Source organism: Mirounga leonina, unplaced genomic scaffold (assembly GCF_011800145.1).
Source record: "Mirounga leonina isolate KUSES-001 unplaced genomic scaffold, KU_Mleo_1.0 Mir_125, whole genome shotgun sequence".
Lineage (NCBI taxonomy): Eukaryota > Metazoa > Chordata > Mammalia > Carnivora > Phocidae > Mirounga > Mirounga leonina.
The window spans coordinates 18,186,745-18,205,755 of NW_023270305.1; the positions used below are offsets into that span (position 1 = coordinate 18,186,745).

Consider the following 19,011-nt stretch of genomic DNA (forward strand, 5'->3'; position numbering starts at 1 on the left):
AGGGGTACAGGGAAGACCACAAGCTGCAAAAGTCCATCTGAACGATGGCTCCCCTGTTTAAGGGACTTCATCCAGGACAGTTTGACCCCAGTAAGACAGTACTCAAAGCCTCAGGGCAGGAACTGAGAAAGAAGTCCTCAGACAGACAGTCACAGCCTGTGATCTATGTCCTGGCCAGTTGTCCTGCTGGCCACTATCCAACCTTGTGATTGCGGGCCTCGAAGCTCGCAGCCAGTGAAGGAACAATGCTATCTCTGTAGCCAATAACTTCCAGTTCCCTCGCCACTAATCTCAAAGACAAACCAGGAACATTCAGGCAGCCAGACATTTCAGTTGTCAGACATGTTCAGCTGCAAAACGCTTTTTAAATTTGTATTATTTCAACATTCAAACATACAAAAGAGCAGAGAATATGATCTAATGAACACACATATACCCATCACCTAGACTTCAAAATTGTAAATGTTTGGCAATATTCGCTTCTTTTTGTTTTCTTCTGTTATTTTCAAGTAATAGATATTATAATCTCTCACCCCTATATATCTAAGTATGCATCTCTGAAAAAGTAAGGACCTATTTATATAATTACAATAGCATTTTTCACACATAAAAAAATTCGTAATACTCTCCTAATATCAACGAATACCTAATCTACACTCAAATTTTCCAGTTACCTGTAACCTCCCCCCAAAAAATATCTTTTATAACTGGTTTATTTGAACCAATGTCCAGGCAAGTACCACGCACTACATTTGGTGGCTGTGTCCCTGAGGTCTCTTTTACGTGAGAATAAGCACCCTTTCCTTTCTTCTTCTGTTACTGAAGAAACCAAAGTGACTGTCTTTAGAACAGCCACATCCTGGCTTTGTCTATTGGTTTCCTAGTGGTTTAAATTTTTTTTTTTTCTGTACCCTCTGCATGTCTTATAAAATGAAGTTAGATCAAAAGGCTTAATGAGATTTTGTTTAAACATTTTTGACATAGGTGATCACAGGTGATACTCTGTGTGTCGCCATGCATCCCGGCTGGAAAGAGCATGTGGCATCTGGTTATCCCACCGTCAGGTACTGATTTAATCATCGGGGTGAGGTGGGAATTACCAGATCCCTCCACCATAAATTCTTGTTTTTGCCCTTGGGACTAGCTCTGGCTCTGGACAGTAATATTTTGTAACGGTCTAGCTCTTCAACTCTTTTTAGTTTTTAGTAGACATTCTTCAGTGAGAAAGAGTTTGCCCTTAAGAACTGAAACAATGCAGTTGTCCTGATATAAATCCTTACTCTGTGCTTGATCCTTTCCCTTTAATTACTATATCCAAGGTAAGGAGTAGCTGTAGTAGTCACCCCCAATGATTAGTAAGCAAGGTTTTGTTTGTTTGGGATTTTTTTCAGTATGATTAGAGATTTACTGACTTTTCATATGTTTAATATGTTTTAATCATCTATAGTCATTGGGGTTTTGGGGGTTTTTTGTTTTGGTTCTTTTTTTGGATCCTCAAATTGTCCCAACTTCGGCCAGTAGGAGCCCTCCAGGCTGCCTCCTGACTCCTTTTGACATGATTCTGTTATACTTGAGTGCTTACCTGCTTTCTGCAAAACAAGTTATTCCAGGCTCATCTTATACATTCTCTGCCCCAGACCCAAAACCAGCCACCTACCCCAAGGAGTCCTGCTTCTTTTTGTGGAAAATGGTATTAATAGGGCGCCTGGGTGGCTCAGATGGTTAAGCGTCTGCCTTCGGCTCAGGTCATGATCTCAGGGTCGTGGGATTGAGTCCCGCAGTGGGCTTCCTGCTCCTTGGGAGCCTGCTTCTCCCTCTGCCTCTCTCTCTCTCTCTGTCTCTCATGAATAAATAAATAAAATCTTTAAAAAAAAAAAAAAAGAAAATGGTATTAATAAACCAGAATCTGGCCACTGGGAGTACTCTGCTACTGTGGTGTCATTAAATAGTATCTTTAGTACGTATCTTGGCATATTTAACCTTAACTTGGCTTCTACTATTAGATTTGACGAGTTTATATCATATTCTTTCATTCCCACGTGTGGCAATCACTTAGCTTGTTTTATTTCCCTTTTCCTTTCCTCCTTCTCTCATATTTTTATAGTTTTGATGTTTTATCCTTTACCATACACAGAGCATTTAGATACTATTCTTCCACTCTTACTTCCTCCTTTGATTTAATCTTGGGTCTACAGTTGAATGTATCCAGTGCTTACCATCAATTCTTTGGCCTTTGTTTCTCCAATCATCACTTGGTTGGCTGAAGCTTATCTTCTAGTAGATTACACAGGATAAGCCAACAAGTACTTGCATATTCAAAACAGATTTTATGTATCCTTGATACTTGAAGAATAGATTGGTTGGTTATGCCATCATTGGCTCATACTTATTTCCTTTTGTATCCTACAGAATTTCCTCAGCAACTTTCTGCATTGAATGTGGTTGTTGAGAAGTCTGATGAAGCCCTAATATTCTTCCTTCTGTAAGTGATTTTGGTTTTTCACCTGGAGGCCCAGATTTTTTCCTTTATCTTCAAGATCTAATCGTTTTATTAGGACATGTCTAGAGTTCACTGTCACTGTCACAGATATTCCCCCAAAGTCATGGTGTGTACTTTTCAACATGTAAATGCAGGTTTTATTTCAGCAGATTTTTTTCTTGAAATATAATTTTTATGTACTAGTTTTACTTCATTGTTTTGTTTTTGTTTTTTCACAGTCTTCAATTATATAAAGGTGAATCGTCTTTGGCTGTCTTGTAAATATATCATGTACTCCCTCTCTGTCAAGCGCACTCCGCCCTCCCAGAGCCGCCAGCCTGGGGCTTCTCTCCGCATAGGTTGCTTCTCCAGGATGGCTGCACAGCTGTATCATTTGAGGATTGTCCATTAGTGCTGTTCTAAATCGGATCCTCTGGCTCATACATCCTGTATCTTCTTCTTTCTTGGTTTATTCACTTACTTTGGTGGAGCACATTCTCTGGTAAATTCCTGATAAAATATATGTGGTAAGTCAATTTTCTGGGATCTCAAAAAATTTCTTAAAACTCTCTTTAAAGGGGCTTCTGGGTGGCTCACTTGGTTAAGCGTCTGCCTTCAGCTCGGTCATAATTCCAGGGTCCTGGGATCGAGCCCCATGTCAGGCTGCCTGCTCAGCAGGGAGTCCACTTCTCCCTCTGCCCCTGCCCCTTCCACAGCTCATGCTCTCTCTCAAATAAATAAATAAAGTCTTTAAAAAAAAATCTCTTTAAAAATGTCTGGTGATCCTTGGGTTTCCATCTTTATGTAAGAGAGGCACACTAAAAAAATGTAAGAGTTCTATGTGCATGAGCAGGATATGCCTGCCGGAAGTCCACTTTTCCCTGGAGACTCACTCATATGTCAGTATTGGTAGATATTTCCTCTGAAGATATTAGTATTTCCAGAGAAGTATCATCAAAACTCTTTGCTTCGGGAATGCTTTCTGAGAACCAGTTGAAGAAAGGGGATTGTTGGTCTCACTGTTTAAAAACACTGGGTGTTATACGCAAACAATGAATCATGGAACACTACATCAAAAACTAATGATGTAATGTATGGTGATTAACATAACATAATAAAATAAAATTTAAAAAAAAACTAGAGATAAAGATTAAAATTATATATATTAAAAAAAAAAAACATTCCTTATCCTTTCAGCTCAGAATCTCCACTTTGCCTTATGTCCAGAGACTCTCTGATTCTATTTTTCCAGAGATCATACCTCTTGCCTCTTGTGGAGTGGGAGATTAGCTTCTGAGAGTGAAAGAAAAGGTCAGGGAGCTAATGGTCTAAATGTTACTTTTGTAAGCTAATAAAAAATTACCTTGGGAATTTGGGGCTACGTATTCAAGTGGTCCAAGAACAAAGTGGGGGCCCAGGTCCTCCAATCCCTAACACTTTTGGTGACCAAAGAAGCACTCAAAGCATTGCACTGCTTACATTGGATTTCTGTCCCAGCAACTGCTGACTCTGAAAAGCTCCTTATTTTAAAATTCTTATTCCAGTTTTCAGGACAATGAAGGTGCACCAAACCAGGGAAGTTTAGAAATCCTTTCCTAAATTTTAATTCTCAAATTAGAATTTCCAGAGCTAAAATGGACAGTTAGAGTCTAAAATATATGTGGATAGGATAAGTTTTCAGGTGTGAACTAAAAAGTACCAACTTACCAATGAGTTTGCCAATGCTAGTCTAGGTAAAGCTGGGGAGAGGTGTGTATCAAGTGTCATGAAGCTAACATTTCCTTCCCAACTAAGATTTGAATTTGTGAGGTTTAAAATATAGAAAGAAATAAAATATATGACAACAAAATGCAAAAACAGGAAGGGTTTATATATAACTTGAGTGTTCTAAGGCTCTATTTTTTGTCAAGAGAATGGTAAACTTATTTATACTAAAGTGGTATTAAGTCAAGGAGGTGTGTTGTAATCTCTATGATAACCCACTAAAAGAACTTAAAAGAATATATAAGTAACAAACTAATACAGAGGATAGGAGTAAAACAATAGAAACATTATTTGATTAATCCAAAAGAAGACAAGAAAGGAAAGAACGAAAAACATAAAACAGGTAGGTCAAATAGAAAACAAATAGTAAGATGGTAGATGACCCAGATTTATCCACAATTCCACTACTTATAAATTGGCTAACTCTCTAGTTTAAAAAAAAATCAAATTGGATTTTTTTAAAGCTAGATGCTACTTATAAGAGACACATCTTCAGGACAGGGCCACAGAAAGATTGAAAGTAAAATGTTGGAAAAGGATATACTATGCACTCACCCCAAAAAAGTTAGTATAACCATAGTAATATCAGACAAATACTGGAGGACAAAAAATATTACTAGAGAAAAAAGAAATAACTTCATAATGATAAATCAATTTACCAAGAAGATATGACAATCTTGAATATATATGTATCCAAGAACCTAGCATGAAGCAAAAATTTAAAGACTAAAAACAGAAGCAGGCAGATCCAAAATCATAGAGAGGGATTTTAACATACCTCTCCTGATAGCTGACAGAACAAGTATCCAAGAAATCAGTAAGGCTATAGAAGACCTAAGGAACACAATTAACAAATTTAAGTTCATTAATATACATATAGAGAATATTGCACTGAACAATGGCACAAAATACAGTCTTTTCAAGTACACATGGAACATTTGGCAAAACTGAACATTTCCTGAATCGTGAAGCAAGTGTATTAGTTTCCTCGGGCTGCCATAACAGAGCACCACAAACTGGGTGGCTTAAACAACAGAAATGTATTATCTCACAGTTGTGGAGGCTAGGAATCTGAGATTAAGGTGTCAGCAGAAGTGATTCTTTCTGTGGTCTGTGAGGAAGAATTTGTTCCATGCCTCTCTCCTCGTTTCTGGAGGTTTGCTGGCAATCTTTGGTGTTCTTTGACTTGTAAACGCATTACCCCAATCTCTACCTTCATCTCTACATGGTGCTCTCCTGGTATGTTTTGGTCTCTGTGTCTAAATTTTCCCCTTTTTATAAGGACACAGTCATATTGGATTAGAGCCACCCAAAGACCTCATCTTAATTTGGTAATCTGCAAAGACTCTATTTCCAAGTAAGGTCACACTCACAGGTACGGAGGACAAGGACTTCAACATCTTTCGGAAAGCACAGTTGAACCTATAACAGCAAGCCTCAACAAATTTGAAAGGACAGAAATGACTCAGCACCCTAACCATAGTGAAATTAAACTACAAATCAACATGAAAATAATAACTAGATAATCTCTAACTGCTTGGAAATCAAGCAGTAATGCTGTTTTTGTTTTTGTTTTTTTCCCCAAAGAAGACATCCAAGTGGCCAACAGACACATGAAAAAGTGCTCAACATAAGTTGGCATCAAGCAGTAATGCTTCTAATAACCCATGGGTCAAAGCAGAAATTGCAAATAAAATTAGAAACTATTTTGAGGAGGGGCACCTGGGTGGCTCAGTCGGTTAAGCGTCTGCCTTCCACCCAGGGTCCTGGGATCGAGCCCCTCGTCGGGCTCCCTGCTCAGCAGCAGGGAGCCTGCTTCTCCCTCTCCCTCTGCGACTCCCCCTGCTTGTGAACTCATTCTCTCTCTCAAATAAATAACTAAATTTTTAACAATTTTTTAAAAACGAAAGTATTTTGAGGAAAGACTGAATAAATAAAAACATGACATCAGAACTTGCAAACACAGCTAAAGCAGTACTTAAAGAAGACTCCATAATATTAAATGTGTATATTAAATAAGAAGAAAAACTGAAAGTCAATTATTAAAGTATCAGATTCAATAGATTAGAAAAACAGAGCAAATTAAACCCAAAAGAATAAAAAGAAATTTCTTTTTTTTTTATTTCAGCACTTTTACTCCAAAGAGGGAAAAATTGTTGCATACCTTTGTTTAAAGTTTTGTAGGATATATTTTGGGTTTTGTTTTGTTTAATTTATTATGTTATGTTAGTCACCATACACTACATCATTAGTTTTTGATGTAGTGATCCACTATTCATTGTTTTCATATAACAGCCAGTGCTCCATGCAGTACATGCCCTCCTTAATACCCGTCACTGGGCTAACCCATGCCCCCATCCGCCTCCCCTCTAAAACCCTCAGTTTGTTTCTCAGACTCCACAGTCTCTCATGGTTCGTCTCCTCTTCCAATCTCCCCCCTTTCATTTTTCCCTTCCTTCTCCTAATGTCCTCCATGCTATTCTTTATGTTCCACAAATAAGTGAAACCATATGATAATTGACTTTCTCTGCTTGACTTATTTCACTTAGCATAATCTCCTCCAGTCCCATCCATGTTGATTTAAAGTTGGGTATTCATCCTTTCTGATGGCTGAGTAATATTCCATTGTATATATGGACCACATCTTTTTTATCCACTCATCTGTTGAGGGGCATCTCGGCTCTTTCCAGTTTGGCTATTGCGGACATTGCCGCTATGAACATTGGGGTGCATATGGGCCTTCTTTTCACTACATCTGTGTCTTTGGGGTAAATACCCAGGAGTGCAACTGCTGGGTCATAGGGTAGCTCTATTTTTAATTTTTTGAGACACCTCCACCCTGTTTTCCAAAGTGGCTGTACCAACTTGCATTCCCACCAACAGTGTAAGAGGGTTCCCCTTTCTCCACAACCTCTCCAACATTTGTTGTTTCTTGCCTTGTCAATTTTTGCCATTCTAACTGGTGTAAGGTGGTATCTCAGTGTGATTTTGATTTGAATTTCCCTGATGGCTAATGATGATGAACACTTTTTCATGTGTCTGTTACTAACTCTACACCTTAAAGAACTAGAGAAAAAGCAACAAACGATGCCTAAGCCATGCATTAGAAGAGAAATAATTAAGATTAGAGCAGAGATCAATGAATTAGAAACCAGAAACACAGCAGATCAGATCAACAAAACTAGAAGCTGGTTCTTTGAAAGAAGCAGAGCTGCAGAAAGACGGGAAGAAGTTGAGGACTGTGGGAGAGTAGCTGTAAGATTTCTCAGATAGAAGGCACTCAGAAATTAGGGGGTGGAAGGCCATCCCAGTGTTTCCAATGCTGGGCTCCATGTCAGAGATCCTGTTGTGAGGTTTAGTACAGTGTCCCTTAATCACTGATGTTACCCTAGAAGGTACCGTGCTAGGCAGTGCAGGGAAACAAGATGAGAAACACGGGATTCCTCACCCTCAAGGAACTTCTGATCCTGCAGCTAAGACAGAAACAGAAGTCAGCACAAAACAGGGTAACATTTAGTGGAACAGGTAAGAGACACCAAATGCTGGGAAGTCTGATGTGGGAGTGCAGTTATCTCCACAGGAGGGACAAAAAAATGTTCATGAAGGAGGCAGAATTCAAATTTGGTTTTAGAGCAGGAATAGGCATTGAGAGAACATCAGGAAGGGCATCCCTGGCGGAGGGGACTTGATGAGAGACGGCGTGGAAAGAAGCAAGCTCAGAGCATGTTCTCAGAACACTGTGAGGTTCTGGAATGGGGGTGAGGAGGAAGAGGAGGAGGAGGAGAAATGTGCAGGTCCATGCTCCCTGCGGTGTCCTGAGGCTGCTGGGCACAAACCGTGACCTTGAGGAAGTTCACCGGTCAAAGAACACAGCCTGCTGCCCACTGAGTCGTTTACCTCTCTGCATTTTTGCCCCCGCCTGGCAACCTTCCTCCTGTACTTTTTTAATGAGAACAAGGCAAGTTTTCATAGGCAACCACTAAAACAAAAGGCCTAACTTCTATCTCAAGAGAAACTTTTGTAAAAACCTCATCTAAAAAAGCTGACTCTTATAAACATTTGCTTTGATGCACGGTTGATCCTCAAACAACTCAGGGGTTAAAGGCACTGACCCCCGTGCAGTCAAAAACCTGCATATGACTTTTGATTCCTCAAAAACTTAACTACTAATAGCCTACTGTTGACCCGAAGCCTTGCCAAGAACATAAAGTCAATTAAGACCTATTTTGTATGTTATATGTATTATATACTGTGTTCTTACAATAAAGTAAGCTAGAAAAAAAATATTATGAAGAAAATCATAGGAAAATACATTTACAGTACAGTATCTATCAAAAAAAAATCCACATAGAAGTAGACCCTTGTAGTTCAACCTGAGTTGTTCAAGAGTCAACTGTACTTTTCTTATTTTCTACCCATGTACAGGAAATAGCAAATGAGAGACAGATAATATAAAGGTCTGAGATGTTGGGGTACCTGGGTGGCTCAGTCGTTAAGCGTCTGCCTTTGGCTCAGATCATGATCCCAGGGTCCTGAGATTGAGCCCCGCATCCAGCTCCCTGCTTGGCGGGAAGCCTGCTTCTCCCTCTCCCACTCCCCCTGCTTGTGTTCCTGCTCTATCTCTCTCTCTCTGTCAAATAAATAAATAAAATCTTTAAAAAAAAAAAAAAAGATCTGAGATGTTGGCAGAGAGACATGTGTTTGAGTTTGATCGGTGAAGCTAGCCAAGAAGGACAGAACACGGTCCAGAGAGCAAACCTCCATGGGAGGCATTTCCACCAGGAAGAACTCGATGCAGGAGATCTCGATGGGGCTCACAGGACCCTGGTTTCCTCCCACAGGAAGGCGCCTGCACAACTTCATAGGAAGCGCCCCAGAACAGAGCCTGGGGTCCTGGGACCCACCCTGGATCTGCTATAATTCCCCATGTGACTTCCAGGAAGTCACTTCACATCTCTGTGCTTTGTTTATTTCTCCCCAAGATCAAGCATCTTGCTGATCTCAAAAGCAATGTCAACCAAAGAGTGTTCAAATAAGTCTTAGCAAAGCTAAGATTTGGGGTGAGTTACTTAACCTGTGTGAGCCTCATTTTCCTTCTGTATAAAAGGAAATAATGTTACCCACTGGAGGTGGCTATCCGAAATAAATGAGATAATGCTTGTAAAAGTGTCTGGAATGCTCTCTAGAGAATAGTAGGTACTTGTCCCTTTCCCTGACTTTTGAAAGGGTCCTTTGAGTTACAACATTCTATATTTCTATCACAGTAAGGTGCCCACGTGTTACTACAGAGTCTGCAATCATGCTGGGGTGGAAATCACCAGGCACAAATCAAAGCACACATTTGCAGCAGAGGGCCAAAGGAAGAATAGGTTAACAGGCCAAACCCCCAGATTTAGGATGCACTTTCCTCTGTGCCTGTTTCCCAAATAAGACCGTTAAAAAGATTCTAGAGTCATCATCTAGAGATCAGAAGGCAGCACGTCTGGAGAGAGACCTGGGAATCCAAATACTTCACTAGCATCAACACCCTCCACATCCCCCCTCCCGTTGTGCCCTGAAGCCGGCAGCAGCCATGGCTGGTCCAGAGAAGGCAGAAATAGGAGGCTGTGATTTCAGGAGGAGCCACAGGAGTGCTGTTTCTCAGATTTACCACTCTGGGATAACCCCCACCTATCGCCTCCCGCTAGCATCCACGTGCTGTCTGGAATTGGTCCAGTTCCCACCTCAGTTCTGCTGCTTCTCGGCCAGTTCTGTATATTGGAGGACTGCCATTGCAGCATCAACATTTCAAAGGATGTGGCTACTCCTTCGTCCCCATCTAGAGACCAGGTAAGGACACATGCGTTACATCAGCCTTGACCCAGTCTGTCAACTAGACCCAGTGGCCCCAGGCACTTGACCCAAGGCTTATGGGGCCTCACCTATGGCAACGAACCACAGAGCACAGAGGCCAACGCAAAGACTGCATAACTCTGACTCAGAAGCAAATTCCTCCTCCCACCCGTTCCTCCTCATCTCCCCAAACCTATCCCCACGCAGAAACAGGAATTTCCTAATTAAGATTTCCAGACTGATAATCTTCACCAAGTTCATGGAGTACCTGCCTCTCTCCGGTTTTAACTTCAAAACGGATTGTGTTTTGTAAGATTTGATACATACAAAAGTATAAATGTATGTGTATGCCTATAAAACACATACTCATGAGCCCACTATCCAATCTAAGAACTGCAACATTAAAAACACATCTTCTGCTCTATTACAAAGCAGTTTTATAATTGCTCTTATTAAATATCAAGCACATATAGAAAGAAAACCATAAAGAGTAACTATAAAGAAAAATGATATAACTAACATCTCTGGCCCATCACCACCATCAGAAAAAGAACTCTGGGGTCCCTTGTGTGCCTCTCCCTAAATCTGTTCGTGATGATTTGCTACCATTGGAGATGTAATTCTGAGAACATGTCCCAGGTGAAAGTGTTCAGGATTTAGAACATTTAGAACATTCTTAATACTTTATATTTCACAGCATAAAATTTACTTAAAGTTGAAAATATTTATTAAGTTCAGTCCTCTTTTTTCCAATTAAAAGACGTTACCACTTTGGGCAAAGAGAGTGGAAGAGAAAGAGAGGTAAAACAACTTGCCTTGGCCCCGTATTTTGTGGCAGTCAGGGACCATCTTCTATTTTTCAGTATGTCTCTTGGGCAGTAGACTCTCCATACACATTTGCTCTTCTTCCTCAGGAGGTTATTACTACAGCAGAATCTTCTCTCGCTCCCACTTCTCAAACTTTTCATTTCTTCAGGTTCTTTCACGTCTGCATTTAGATATCCTCAAATCTCTCCCATCTTTAAGCAAAACAAAACAAACCTCCTGGGTATCTTAAGTCCACGTCCCTCTGGTTCTCTCCGTCCCCTCCTAACCAATGATCTTGAGAGACACTCATTGCCTCCACCCTTGCCTCCCACCAATTCCACAACCCAAGGCAACCTGGCTTCTGTCCCCCTTCCTCCCCTCGTCCTGACCCTGCAAAACTGTTTTCAGCAAGGTCATAAACAACCTCCTCCTTGCTGAACCCAGAAGATATTTGTGAGTCCTTAATGCACCTCTCAGCAGCATGAGGCACCGTCAATCACCCCCTCCCTCCCAGAAGCCCTTTCTTCCCTGAGCTCCAAATCACTGCCCTGTCAGTTGTCTCTCTGACTCTTTGTGGCTGCTTTTCAGTGTCTTCTATGGGATTCACTGCCTCTGTTCGTCCCTTAAGGGAGACACTCTTTTCTCTGGATTTTCTTCTCATTCTTTATATTCTCACCAGTGAGCTCATCAATGCCCTTCTCTATGAGTGCCTGCTTGGTTTATTCCCTAAGTAATTGAAATTGACTTTGCACCAGTTGAGTTTCCGGGAACAAGCAGGGCAGCCACAGGATCCACAGTCCACTTGCCCGGCATTGATGGTGCAAATGTGTTGCAAAATGTTGTGTGGTGGTTTCAGGATTTAACTTAGAGCCATTCAGTGGGATTGTTATTAATAATAGAAGATCAAGAAGAGAAGATCTAGTATTTATTGGGTGATTATTATATAACAGGCACCATGCTAAGTGCTTTGCGTGTATCATCATCTCATTTAACTTTCTCAACAACCATATGGGGTGGATGCTGCTATTCCCAGAAGAGGAAACGGAAGCTTGAAGAATTGGAGTAATGCTCACAAGATGCCAGAGTTAGTCAGAGGAGAAGCTGGGACTGTATCCAGGAGTTTGACCACAGAGCCTGCTCTCTTTCCACCACACCATTGACTCAGTTTCTTTTTCAGTCTTGAGTTCTTATTTCTCTTTACCAATGTTACCCACTAAAATATTAGTCACTCAAGGGCAAGGTTATTTATCTCTTTTGTTTACTACTATTGCCTTATGCTGGGCTCAGAACTGAGACATTCAAAATCAAACGTTCAACTTCTTTCAATCTCTCTATCAAATACATCTTTTGCCTACTTCTCTGTTGGGTTAACTTTTTCTTACTGATTTTAAGGGTTTTTTGTTGTTGTTGTTTTGTGGGTTTTTTTGCATTTCACATGTTATCCTTTAATTTTGTTATATATATATGAAAATATGTTCTTCTAGTTTGTTTTGTCTCTTCATTTTATGATTTTTTATGTACAGATTCCTAAAATTAATATCGTATTTCAGTCCTCTATTGTTGTTAAGGATTTTGTATGTTTTTTTTTTTAAGAAAGTCTTTCCTAGGGGCGCCTGGGTGGTTCAGTTGTTAAGCATCTGCCTTCGGCTCAGGTCATGATCCTGGGGTCCTGGGATCGAGTCCCTTATCGGGCTCCCTGCTCAGTGGGAAGCCTGCTTCTCCCTCTCCCACCCCCTCTGCTTGTGTTCCCTCTCTTGCTGTGTCTCTCTCTGTCAAATAAATAAATAAAATCTTAAAAAAAAAATCTTTCCTACCCCGAAGTCATAAAGAGACTCTCTAAGTTACTCTCTAAGATACTCTTTTAAGTTTGCCCTTCACATTTAAACTACAATCTATCTAGAATAGATTTTTATGTATGATGTGATATGGAAATCCAACTTCATTTTCTTCCATACGGAAAACTAATTGTCCCAGCCCATTTACTGAATGGTTTATCCTTTGCCTGTTTATCTGCAACACCATTTCTGTCATATATGAAGTTTCCATAAATTTAAGATCTCTTCCTGGGATCCCTAATCTTCTTCTTGGCTTGTTATCTATCACTGGCCAATACCACTGTCCTAATTACCATATCTTATAATAAATGTCCCCATCTGGTTCTATTTCAACTATGTCTTGGCTATTTATCACCCTTTTCCATGAAAAAGGTTTTTTCTGGCCCTTTCTTCCATATAAATTTTAAAATCAACTTGCTAAGTTGTATGAAAATTCCCACTGAAGTTTCCATAATCCAATTTGATGTGGTTTTCTGTGATTTTTATGAAAATTTCAAGCATACAGAAAGAATAGTACAATGACCACCTGTATAATCACCACCTAGATTCAATAATTTTTTTTTAAAGATTTTATTTATTTTTTTGACAGAGAGAGACACAGTGAGAGAGGGAACACAAGCAGGGGGAGTGGGAGAGAGAGAAGCAGGCTTCCCGCTGAGCAGGGAGCCTGATGTGGGACTCGATCCCAGGACCCTAGGATCATGACCTGAGCCGAAGGCAGAAGCTTAACCGACTGAGCCACTCAGGAACCCTAGATTCAATAATTTTTAATATATGACAAATTTGCTTTACTTATATGTGAGTGTATTTGTAGAGATTATTTTCATTTCTATACATTTGAAAATAGGCATTATGACATTTCACTCTTAAAGATTTCAGTGCTAATTTGCTAAAAATATGAGTCCCCTCCTCCATAACTAGAATGCCATTATCACACCTGAGAAAGTTAGCAATTCCCTATAATCATCTCATATTCAATCCATATTTAAATTTCCACAATTCTCCAAAAATGTCTTCAAAAATTAGTGGGTTTTTTGTAATAGGATCCAGTCAAGGCACATACATCATATTTGATTATTATGTCTCTTAAGTCTCTTCTATTCTAGAATAGTCCCCTTGCCATTTTTTTCATAACATTGACTTTTTTTTAGCTATCAGGTTAGTTATCCTATAGACTGTCCTACATTCTGGATTTGTCTGATAATTTCTGGAGAATGTTATTTAATTTTTTCCTCTATATCCTATATTTCCTGTAAGTGGGAAATTAGTCTTGAGAGTATGGTTAAATTCAGATTCAATACTTTTGGCACAAATAAGTCATATTTATTGTTGGGTACTTTATACTGCATCACATCAAGAGTCACATCATGATTGACTGTCCCACCATTATTGATGCTGAGTTTGTTCACTGGTAAGAGAGTAACTGCCAGACCTCTCCATTGTAAAAGTGCATTTCCCGTTGCAATTAGCAAATAAGCTGTGGCATGATACCTTGGCATTGTGTAAATATCCTTTCCCAACCACCTTTCACTTATTATATCATTGAGAATATTTGAGTGAATCAATTATCTCACTGGAATGCAAAAATTATTTCACTCAAATACAACATGATTAACAAGCTTGTTGAGGTTTTTTGTTTGTTTGAAAAGTGAATTGAATCTATAAATCAACTCAGGGAAAACGGACATGTTTGCAATATGGAATCTCCTTATGCATGAATATGGCATATGTCTCCATTTATTTAGATTGTTTAAAAAATAATTTCATTAAATATTATAAAAATTGTGGCATTGTCCATAATAGCAAAACTTGAGTATAACCCAATGATCAAATATTAAAACAAAAAAATGGAACTAGTGTTGCTATCACTTAGGAAATTATTTGCAAGGTTTTAGAAGCTCTGTGCCTAACCTCTGGAATGGGGGGGGGTACACAGACCAACATATATATTTTCTGTGATTTCATAAAGACTAAAATTTAAAAGTGTAACAATATCAAATGTTGGTAACGTGTGGGCAAATGGGGTTTCATAGACTCCTGGTGAGAGATTAAATTTCCAAGTTCTACTATCTTGGAAAATGTTTATCATTATTTATTCAAATTGAAGATATGTCCAACCTATGACTGAGCAGTTTTACTCTTGATGATATTCCCTACAGAAGTACTCACACATGTGAGCCATGTGCTTTACAAAAATTAGACACAAACCAAATGTCCATCAACAATTGTATATACAATGTTTTACTATATAACAATGAAAATAAACACTCTATGGCAAAAGAAACCAGACCAAAAAGTGCATACTTTTGATTCCTTTTCATAAAGTTCATAACCAGACAAAACTACAGTATGGTGTTTAAGGATGCATACCTCAGTAGTAAAACTAACAGGAAAAGTAAGGGTGTGATGGCTATTAAAGTTAATAATTATCTTTCGGGGAAAGAGAAGGGTTTATGACCAAAAAAGTGCTCAGGAAAGCTTCTGAGTTTCTTCCAATATTCTATTTCTTGACCCCAAAAAAGTTTTTCAAAATTAACATGATAAGTTAAAATCTAGAATCACATTCACTTTTGAGGGGAGGGGAGGGACATGGACAAGAGGGAAAAGGACATGGGAAACTGCAGTGTACTGGTAATGTTCTAGGTCTTAAACTGAGTGATGGGTTCATGGCTATTCACTTTATTAATAACTTACATACATGTTACACAGATTTTTCTATGTATCAAACATTTTATATAAAAATAACATCAATATAGATTTTAAATGTTTAAAAAGAAATTGATAAAAATTCGGCTTATCTTGTGTTGTTTCATTTGCATTCAGATCTTATCTCTTCTTTCTCTGTAGAAGCTTGGCAAATTATATTTTATGATGCCCATGGGATTGCTGGTTATGTCCATTACTTTTAACAAAGCTGAACTTATTGTGTGCAACCAGAAGCTTTGGTTAATTTCAAATAGAGTAAGAAGCAGCCACTTCCAAAGCTCATTTAAGACATCAAACGTGTGGGAAAGTTCATTGTTATTGTCAATCCCTCTCTCATTTAGTTCTGTCCCAGACTGCATCAGACCATCAGGAAAAATAAACAAAAATCACATTTCCTCAGTCCCTCTGAGAATTTATCTTACTTAGTTATGATTAATCTGTGGCCTCTTCTGTATTGAGGATTAACACAGGATTCACCCACTGGAGTAAGCAAAAATGCATGTTCCAAATATTACTTATTGTATGACTAATAGTAGTACATCCTAATACTACTGCTCCCACTCAAAAGCCATCTTCACATGATGTCCCTGATCCTGAGGAAAACACATTTTCTACTTTATCATGGCCACTTATTGATCTTAGAGCATCTCTCCAAATAATATAGTTACAATGTGTAAGTTTCTTAGAGAGATTATGTAGCCTACCTGGTTTTTTTTATCCCTCACAGTAGCAATTTATAAACAGTGATTGATTGCTCGATCTTGTGTCTTTCGCAGAGAGGCTCAAGGTAACAGGTAAAGAAAGTATTAGGGAAAGACGTCCAAGACGAAAAAAGTGAGAAAACTCGGGTGAAGTTATAGAGGGAATGCAACTCCACCAAACTCGTGGGGCTGCTAAGTGCATGGCAATGTGAAAGAAAAAAAACCAACTTCAAGGTACCAAAAATAATAGTAATATTAATGATAAAGAAATTATCCTAGATGTTTCCAGAGTGAGAGGAAAAAGGAAATAAAACAAGTCATCAAAAGGGAACAAAAATTTAAATGATATTAGGTTATCACATAAGCAACATTAAATGCCAACAGACAAAAAAGCAATGTATATAAAGCTCTGAGGGAAAAAGATTTCTAATCTTGAATTCTATAACTGAGCAAATACAAAGTGAACAATCTCTAGTTAGTGGAACCAGAAACAAAAAGATTAATATGTAATTGATAAACTTAAAAAAAAGAGTGATATAAATATTTAAGGTGGGAAATGAAATATAAATTCTCAACTATTATAACAGAAAACTAGTAGAAAATGTCTACTATTAACAAATAATAAATACAGGTTGAATCATTTAGAGATACCGAAGTAACCACCAGAAGAAATACCTAAAAGAATTGGTGCCTCTGGGGCGCCTGTGGATGGGAAGGGGTTTAGGCATGGGCCTGCCATTTGTGACCATCAGTACACAAAATCCAATAACATTTAAGTTTTTTTCTGTAAAAAGTCTATTCTCACTAGAAATAAGAACATAAATTAAAGTAATAATAAAATACTATTTTTTACTTATCGAATTGGTGAAGGCTTCTTGAAATAATACTCAATATTGGCAAAGATGTGCAAGAGAAGACATTTTCATAGAGGGCCAATAGGATACAAGCTTGCTACAGGGCAATTTGATAAAATGTGTCAAAAAGTGTCTAAAACATGCAAATTTTTGAGCACCAGTTCCCTTTCTAATAATTGATTTTGTTAAACAATCAAGCATGTATTTTTTTTTACAAGGATAATCACTAAAGGTCTGTGTTTAATAATAAAATACTAGAAACAATTTTAATGTTCAACAATAGAGCCTTGTCCAAATAAATAATGATACATTCATATGATGAAATACTATATCGCCATTAAAAATTAAGTAATAGGAAAATATTTAGTGACATGGAAAATATTCACAACATATTAACTGAAAAAAATAACTATGGATAAAATGATATAATATCTTGGATTTGCTTTAACAATGATTTAGGAGAGGGAGATATGGAGTAGGGTTTAGATAAAATAAGATGGACCATGGGTTGATAATTACAGAAGTGAAGAAACTGGGAAATGGAGATCATTATACTATTCAGACTGTTGTTGCGTATGCTGAAAATTCTCTACAATAAAGTTCTTTTTAAACTATGTACAATGCATTTAAATATGGAAATTTAAAAAGGAAAAAAATAAATGGTACACATTAAAAAGAATGATTATATCTGGTCACTTTTATTATCATTTGCTTGTTTCTATTTTTTAAATGATCTACACTAAATGCAAATTACTTTTATACTAAGAGCGTCCAAAATTCTAATATAAATTATGGCCTATTTCTAAGTTCTCTAGTCTCTGCTATTTCTCCATATTTTCACTATATTCCAGTATCATACCATGGTCACCATTTTGCTTTATAGTAGCATTCCACTTTTTTTTCCATAAGCACAAACTATATATGAAGCATCACAATTATTTTTTGTTTTAAGTTTGAAAAAATTCACCCATAAACTGAATTATGGGTCTTGCTTTTAGAATACGATGATAGATTTATTGCTAATTTCTCAGAATGTCCATCTTTTAGTATAGTGGTTTTCCTCACTTGGAGAGGAGTTCAGTTGCTTTATATTATAATCTCCTGGAAGTTTTTTTTTTTTTAAAGACACTATTGCCCAGACTATTCCTCAAAGGTTCTGATTTAATTGGTCTGAGACAGAACTCAAGCACTAGGCTTTTTTTTTTTTTTTTTAAACCTCCCCAGTTGATTCTAATGTGTAGGCATGACTGTGAGTCACTGCCTTAGTCCCTACTTTGGACAGCGACTCTCAACTTTGGCTACACATTTAAGTCACTGAAGGAGATGTAAAAAACACTGATGTCTGGAGCCCACCTCACCAAGATTCTCATTTAATTGGTCTGGGCTGTGGCCTGGGATTTGGAATTTTTATCTCTACCCACACTTCCCCACCAACATAAATATCATTTATCTACTCATTGATGTCTGAGATTTACTTCTTTGCTAAGAATTTGCTTCTGTTAAAATAGCAACACTTCATTAAGAAAATATGAATTAAGGGGCATGTCGGTGGCTCAGTGGGTTGAGCCTCCACCTCTTGGTTTCAGCTCAGGTTGTGATCTCAGGGTCATGAGATCGAGCCCCACATCCAGCTTTGCGCTCAGCGTAGAGTCTGATAGGGATTCTCTATCTCCCTCTCCCTCCCTCCCTTCCCCCACTTGCATTCTCTCTCTCTAAAATAAATAAAATCTTCAAAAAAATCATGACGTAAGCCAAAGGCAGATGCTTAACCAACTGAGCCACCCAGGTGTCCCTCTTGGACAGTTTAGTGAGAACAAAAATGTGTTTAATCTGTCTTTTGCATGAACATTCTGAAAAGCTTCACATGTGGGAAAAGAGATATACATCATATTAGAGATATAAACACCAAAGAAATAACTATATCTAACTATCTAAGTATACATATGATAGCTTATATGATATAATTCATATATATCATATAAGCTACCATATATATCATATAAGCTAATATATATTATATGTATATATTCCTC

At 38.1% G+C, this 19,011-nt stretch overlaps 1 long non-coding RNA gene across 1 annotated transcript in view; it reads right to left on the minus strand.

The window, feature by feature from the left end:
* Window positions 1–10,784: 10,784 nt before the first annotated feature.
* The window catches only part of LOC118007744, a 56,540-nt gene continuing 48,313 nt past the window's right edge, over window positions 10,785–19,011 (minus strand). Inside the window, exon 3 of the long non-coding RNA XR_004678475.1 lies at window positions 10,785–11,094. This is a non-coding gene — a long non-coding RNA (uncharacterized LOC118007744). The remainder of the gene's footprint in view (window positions 11,095–19,011) is intronic.